Below are 7,009 nucleotides of genomic sequence, written 5' to 3'. Positions count from 1 at the left end.
CATTTTATAATACTTGCTCCCAATTAAAGTTATAATTTAGCCTTGCCCTTTTGTCTCTTTTATCATACTGAAAAGTATTGAATATTGATGTAAATTTGTCAGTTTTTCTAAAAAATTCTATTCTTTATGTTTTATTTAAAAATTCATGAGATGTTTTCCTTTAAATATCTGTGAATGGAAGAAATGACAACATATATCACAAAGGGCTAACATCTTTAATGTATATGTTAATTTTGTCCTCCAGTAAGCAGACACCAAGACATAATTAATCATACAAAATACATAAGGGGGAAATTCCTGTGAAGGCGAAAGGAAGAGCTGGAGAAGGAGAGCCTTCAGACCATGATCCAAGTCAGAATCCTATGAAGCAGAGAGGACAAAAGGAATACTGGGAAAGAAAAGCATCAGACAGTTGCACAGTTGGAAGAAAGTTTTGGCCAGCTGATGGGGAGCACTTGAGACAAAATCCCCTGTTCAAGAAATCCCAGGTCTTGGGCTTCCCTCGTGGCGCAGTGGTTAAGAATCCACCTACCAATGCAGGGGACATGAGTTCAAGCCCTGGTCTGGGAAGATCCCACATGCCGCGGAGCAACAAGGCCCATGTGCCACAGCTACTGAGCCTGTGTGCCACAACTACTGAAGCCCACGCGCCTAGAGCCCATGCTCCACAACAAGAGAAGCCACCACAATGAGAAACCCGCCCACCGCAACGGAAGAGTAGCCCCTGCTTGCCGCAACTAGAGAAAAGCCTGCGCCCAGCAACTAAGACCCAATGCAGCCAAAAAAGAATAAGATAAATAAAATAAAATAAATTAATTAAAAAGAAATCCCAGGTCTTGTAGTAACAGGCCTGCTTTAGAACTTCTGCTATGCTTAGCCATCGGTAGGGAGCAGCCTAGAGGAAGTGTGAGATCTGATGGCACATTTGCACGGTTGCCATAATATATAAAGAGTACTTACAAAGCAACAAGACAAAAGGGGGAAACACCAATATAAAAATGGCCAGTGGACATTATACAAAATTACCCATCAGCCACTTAGAACTATTTTCCCCCTTCTATGCTCCTCTCTGCATTGCAACGGCTGGAAGGATCTCTGTCAACCAGATTTGGGGTTACAATGTACTAATAAGAGGAATTCCTGTAAAAGAGAAGCAGAAGCCATTGTGCACCATGTAACACTGTCATGTAGGAATGAAGGCTTCAGCCCACAGCACATGTGAGGATTTGCCAGAAGATTCTTTCTGGGTGTCCTGCACGTTATTGATGCTTCAGGCACCTGAACTCACCATTATGATTTCCTGATATTCCTGTGCTTACAGATTTCCTGAAAGAAAATAGCAGCTCTCCCTGATCTGTTTTCCAGTCTTTCTTAACTGTCTTATGAGCCTCTAATTCCTTGTATTAAATCACTCCCTGTTTGAAACACCTACAGCAGTTTCTGACTAAATCCTGACTGATAGAAACATGGACAAGCAAATCAGAAAAGTATAAATGAAAATGTCAAATCAGTGCATAAAAATACACTTATAACTACAGAATAAAAATTTTAATGAGATTTTTTTTACTTGTTAAATTGGCTAAGGTTTATTTCATTTATATTTATTTATGTACTTATCGATTTTATTATAAATACTCAAGGTTAACAAGAGGAAAAAAAAGGAGGTTCTGCCATACACTACTCTTAGGAGTTTACACTTTCCATTTTTGCATTTGTAAAACCTTCTTAGAAGGCAATATGTATTATAACCTTTTAAGTGTTCATAATTTTCGATTCTTTAATTTCACTTATAGAAGTTATCCTTAAGAAAAATTTAGAGTACAATGTTATATATGGGTATTTATCACAGTACAAGTTATAAATCAGACATCTGTTAAAAACATAAATATCCAAGTATTAATTATCCAAATATTTAAATTTATCATGACATATACACACAATGAAATTGCTAGGCAGCCATTATCAGTCATGTTTGGGCAGAAATTTAATAATATAGGGTTAATAATATTAAATGAAAAAATAAGATATATAACTGTAGATACAGTATGATCGTAGTATTGTATACAATGTATATTTACACACATAATATTGTAAATACATGTATGTAATATATTTCATATATATAGCTATGTATGTCATTTATACACGTGGGTTTAGAAAAAGGGAAAATATTGCAAATATTTAAGTGTCTATTTCTCCAATGACAGAATTACAGATTAGTTTTATTTTTATATATTTCTAACTTTTTAAAATGTGCTAGTCTGAGCATATATTTTATAATGAAATTCAGGTCAATAAGCATTTTAATGTGCCTGTAAGAGCAGGTCAGCAGATGGAGAAATGAGATAAAGAATTTCTAAATTTGTTACAGATATTGATTTAGGTGTTTCAATTCCCTTTCTGTTGTTATTGGAGAAAGGTATTGAAAGAATTTGATTGATATGCCTCAACTAATATTTGCTATGCAAAGAGCAGAGTTTTATTCTTTTAAAAGTATAATTGGCTACAGGCTGGCTTGACTCCACATTCCCACCATAACATACACTGTAGGGATGGGACGCTGTGACTCCCATAACTTGAAGCAAGTAATTTTCTCAGGGCGACGAGAACAATCGGGATGAATGATGCCAGAGACAGAATCATTATCTCATCCTCGGCTTCCTTCAGCAGTGTCTGTGCACTGTGAGTCTTCTTGGTTCATTAAAGGATTAGAACACAATGTTTGTTTGGAGAATCATGACTTGGATACTGCATCAGTATCATTCTGAGCAAAGTTTTTCATTTCCCTCACACTTTTTTTTCAGCCTTAGGAGAATTCCTGGAAAAGCCAGGTCTTCTTGGTGGATACTAACATTAAACCCTCTACCCTGTCAGTGGAATTATAAATTCCAGAAAGCAGTTCCTAATTTCATTGTGTATTGTCTTGTAAGATAATGATTGACAGATTCTTTTTTTTCTTCAAAGCTTCCCACACTAGCTGACTTTCTCACTAGTCACTAACAGAGTCCTGCCAGTCTAAGGCATCAGTGTATGTCGATTGCAAGCCCTTCTTCTCCAGTTAGGTTGGTTCCCCCAGTGTCTGTGAACACACACACACACACACACACACACACACACACACCACTCTACTGTACAGCTGTTGTTCATCTGCTTACCTTACCTTTTTCTACCAATCCTGCTTATCTGAGCAAGCACTAAATCAAGCAACATCATCTCGTGAGGCTTCCCAGAACCTCCCCTGCAGGAGATTTCTCAAGTTCCAGCACATTTGAAGTCTACAGAGTCGCACCCTTAGGTCCAGGTAATAGGACCCGTACCTTGGGTTTCGTGCTTTAGAAAGCCCTGCTCGGACTCCCTCTGGCTGTGGCCCTTCCCAAGGAGCAAAAAGTCCACAGGAGTAAGGTAATATCCCAGCCTGGAGCCTGTGCCCTCTCTTCTAGATCATGCTCTGGGATCTAGCATCTCCTGCCCCAAATGGCCACACAACCACTTTCAAGGACTTTAGGCCTGTTTTCTGGGTCTACCCTCTCAAGGGAAGACCATATCACAGGTGTGTGCACCCTGAGGCCCAAGGCCAAGAGGCAGCAGTTTGGGTGTACAGACGTTCACACGTATCTGCATGGCCCTTCAAGATGTGGGACAAGAAGGGATGGGAGGGGTGGGATAGGGAGGGTGGGAGGCAGGGAGATGCAAGAGGGAAGAGATATGGGAACATATGTATATGTATAACTGATTCACTTTGTTATAAAGCAGAAACTAACACACCATTGTAAAGCAATTATACCCCAATAAAGATGTTAAAAAAAAAAAAAAGAAGGGATGGGAAGAAAAGGAGGAGTAGACAGGAGTCATAGCCAGCTCTCCCACTCTGCCATGTAGGGTCACTCTGGTTACATCAGTGGACCGGGGCATAGTTCGCAGGGCATTTCAAACACCTCTCTAGCTGAATACTTTGTGTTCTTGTTAAATGTGGAATTTGGACCACTCTGGGTTAGAAGTATGTTTCACTTTAAAGTAGCACACAAAACAAGCAGAAAGGAAAAGGGTTAATAAGATTAATAACAGGAGAGTTGATAAGCTTCATGAGATATAATCTCACTCAGTCCAAATAACCCTGGGGTTGGGGGTTATTGTCTCCCTTTAAAAATTAGGAAACCAAGGCTCAGAAAAGCTGAGTTTCACCCTGGTTTCATAGGAGGGCAGGAGTGGATCTTTACCACCCCACAGCCTCCTCTTTCTTCACTCCACCTTCCCATGGGTCTATGTCAACATCTTCTGGGACACCGGCATCAACCATTCTTTATGAAGATGAATAGTGTCCTGTTCGCAGGTCTGTGATCAGCCATGGAAAAATTGGTTCTGAGAGCTAGTTTAGCCAAGATTGATGTTCACCGGCTTGGAAGTGGATTTGAAAACCTACCTGGTAGCATACAGAGGCCAAGGTGGAAATAAAGAGCTGCTTTTCTCCATCTGGGCACTAGCTAATTGGTTGAGGGGGTGGGATTGTGAGTCTGCTTGTTTGTTGGAGGTGGGGTCCTGGTGGGTCCAAAAGCATTTGTACATTTTGACCCTGCAGAGTTGAGCAATTTTCAGTCGCTCTTCTTGACAACACTACTTCCCTTATTTGCCACGGAACAGGTCTTACTAGAAAGCTTGCATTCACGGTGTAAGGTTAATGAATACGAAACTAATATCATCCTCTGGTGGATGGGATTTCTGAAGAACAGACTTTGTACACATATTTGATGATAAGATGTAGGAGTCTCAGGGAGCTGTATTAAAGCCTCTTCCACGGAGGGGACGGCATCTCAGAGAGCAAGTGACTTAGTAAATAGAGGGAACCCAGCTCTCCTCTCTCCTCACCCCATATGCTTTTCCTACAACATAAAATTCACCCCCCTATAGATGTGGCGGGTGGGATGGCATCGTTTACAGGAAAGAGGTCATCTAAATATTAGGTCTTTGATGAAGCAGGGCTCCCTGATCCTTCTGAGGGCATTCCTCTGAGGCATTTGGAGGTATACTGCTATAAAAAAGTCTCCCAAACATCTCCCTTGGAAAAGGTAACAATGTTAATAAACTTTTGTTCAGGTGAGGGAATTCAAGTACGTATTTACCTGTACTGAAAGTTATCTCTTTATTACTAGGTTTAAGAGAACCTACTAACTACTTTATGAACAGTGTGTTTTGTCTGAATCAATAAAGATGAAAGGAGGGGACTTCGAGGTAGGAATCAGAGTGGAGAAAATTCTGGTATTTCCCCAATATTCTAAAACACAGGTGGTTTTCTTCAATTTTAAGCTAGACAGAACATGGAATTTACCAGAAAAAAAAAAAGTAAATAAGACAGGTGATGTCACCTTTTCATACTCCAACTATTCATGCATTAAAGAGAAGTAACACTCTTTTAAAGGGTACATTTTCTTACGTAAACTGGAAAATAATTAATAGCACTTTAATAACACAGCCACGTAAGAAACTGCAGTGCGACCATCTTACTTTCTAAGTCCATTTGTCTGAAGAAATGAGAGATGGATCGTATTTCAGAAGATTTAGATATGCTTACTTTATTTTCCTAGAACTATAATTTTATTATAATCAGATTTATTGAATTTTATCTGATTTTACATTCATCTTAAAACATCTGCAAATAATATAATTTACCTGCATATTTGGCATAACAATATGCTTCTTTTTGATTTTAACAGAACCTAAGTGTTCATTGAATCAAGGTGTTCAAAAGTAACTTTACTGGGCATTTCTTTGAACACATCATACACACAGTAATATGTGTCTGGCAAGTGTCTATTTTTCTTTACTTTTAAAATCAGATCATTTAAAAGAGTTATTTACTACAGATAAAAAATCCCTTCTCCCCGCTCCCCCCACCTCCACGCCACACACACACACACACACACACACACACACACACACTTTCTTAAAGTGAAGCGAGAACCCAATTCACCCAAGGCAAGTGAAAAAAATACTGCTGTGCGCACTGTTCCTGTTACCTCAGACTAATACGGTAACAGCAGGAGATTACGGTACTAGCTGGGGCTACTGACTGTGTTACGTCAGCGAGAGCTGCAAAGTTCCCTGCCATTCTTTGCTGATGTCGGGGAGCTGAATATTAAAAGGGTGAAGGTGGAGTTATTGCCTGGCTGTATTTGGTTTTTTCTCTTTCTATTTTCTCTCTTTATTTTTAAAATCTCCAGGTAAAGCGTCTGTGAGACAGGCGCTTAAAGACGTCTGTGGTAGAGAAAGGGGTGAGTCAGCGGGTGCAAAAGGACTAGAAATTGGTTCGTCGGAAACGGTTCCCTCTCCCCCGAGGGAGGAGGCGGCAGGGCTGCTCCTGGGACCGAAAGCCCGTCCAGTCCCCGCCACGCGCGCGCGAGTGGCTCTGCATCCGCGCTCCAGGTGAGTGCGCTGCAGCGCCGGGCGCCGGCGTCCAGCAGGGCCGGGTGGATTAGGGAAAACCTCCCTGGGCCTCAGGGTGAGACCCAACTCCCACTTTTTCCCCCAAGCTCCTCCCGCTTCTTTCACCCGCACCCTTACGCTACCTCGTTTCCCTTATATATTCTGGGAAGTTATCTCCTCGTTAACAAGTGTGTTTTTTAACCCCGTATTTACCGCTCCGAGGTAGGGGGAAACGGGTTTCTGCAGTTGCTTGCTTTTTGTACCGCCTGTGAGCTCTAGAACTTGTGATGTTCACAGCAGCCTTTGCCCGGGAATCCCGCCTCAAGGCCCAGCCGCAGAGTCCTTACAAGGCAAGGTGTGTCCCCACTCCCTGCATTCCTGCCTGAGTCCCTGCGGTCGGCCCGCAGCTGTGGAAACCTAGCTTTCGTACGCAGACCGTGGTCCCCAGCTCGGAAAATACGAGGCGTCCCCTGTCCGCCGGCGCGCGGACTTGATTTTTACACCTACTGTACAAAATCCGCAGTGACTACCGCCTGCACAGCCCCTTAGACAGAATGACGCTCCCCGCTCCCACTCTTCTTCTTGGACCCCC

At 41.7% G+C, this 7,009-nt stretch overlaps 1 protein-coding gene across 3 annotated transcripts in view; it reads left to right on the top strand.

Moving 5' to 3' along the window:
• The first annotated feature begins 6,090 nt into the window (after positions 1 to 6,090).
• ADRA1A (adrenoceptor alpha 1A) overlaps positions 6,091 to 7,009 on the top strand; it is a 99,265-nt gene continuing 98,346 nt past the window's right edge. For all 3 annotated transcript variants that reach the window (XM_067745204.1, XM_067745205.1, XM_067745202.1), the window contains exon 1: positions 6,091 to 6,417. The gene's annotated coding sequence lies outside the window, so the exon portion shown is untranslated. The remainder of the gene's footprint in view (positions 6,418 to 7,009) is intronic.

Source organism: Pseudorca crassidens, chromosome 7 (assembly GCF_039906515.1).
Source record: "Pseudorca crassidens isolate mPseCra1 chromosome 7, mPseCra1.hap1, whole genome shotgun sequence".
In the NCBI taxonomy this organism is placed as follows: domain Eukaryota; kingdom Metazoa; phylum Chordata; class Mammalia; order Artiodactyla; family Delphinidae; genus Pseudorca; species Pseudorca crassidens.
This window is presented reverse-complemented; position numbering and strand designations above follow the sequence as displayed.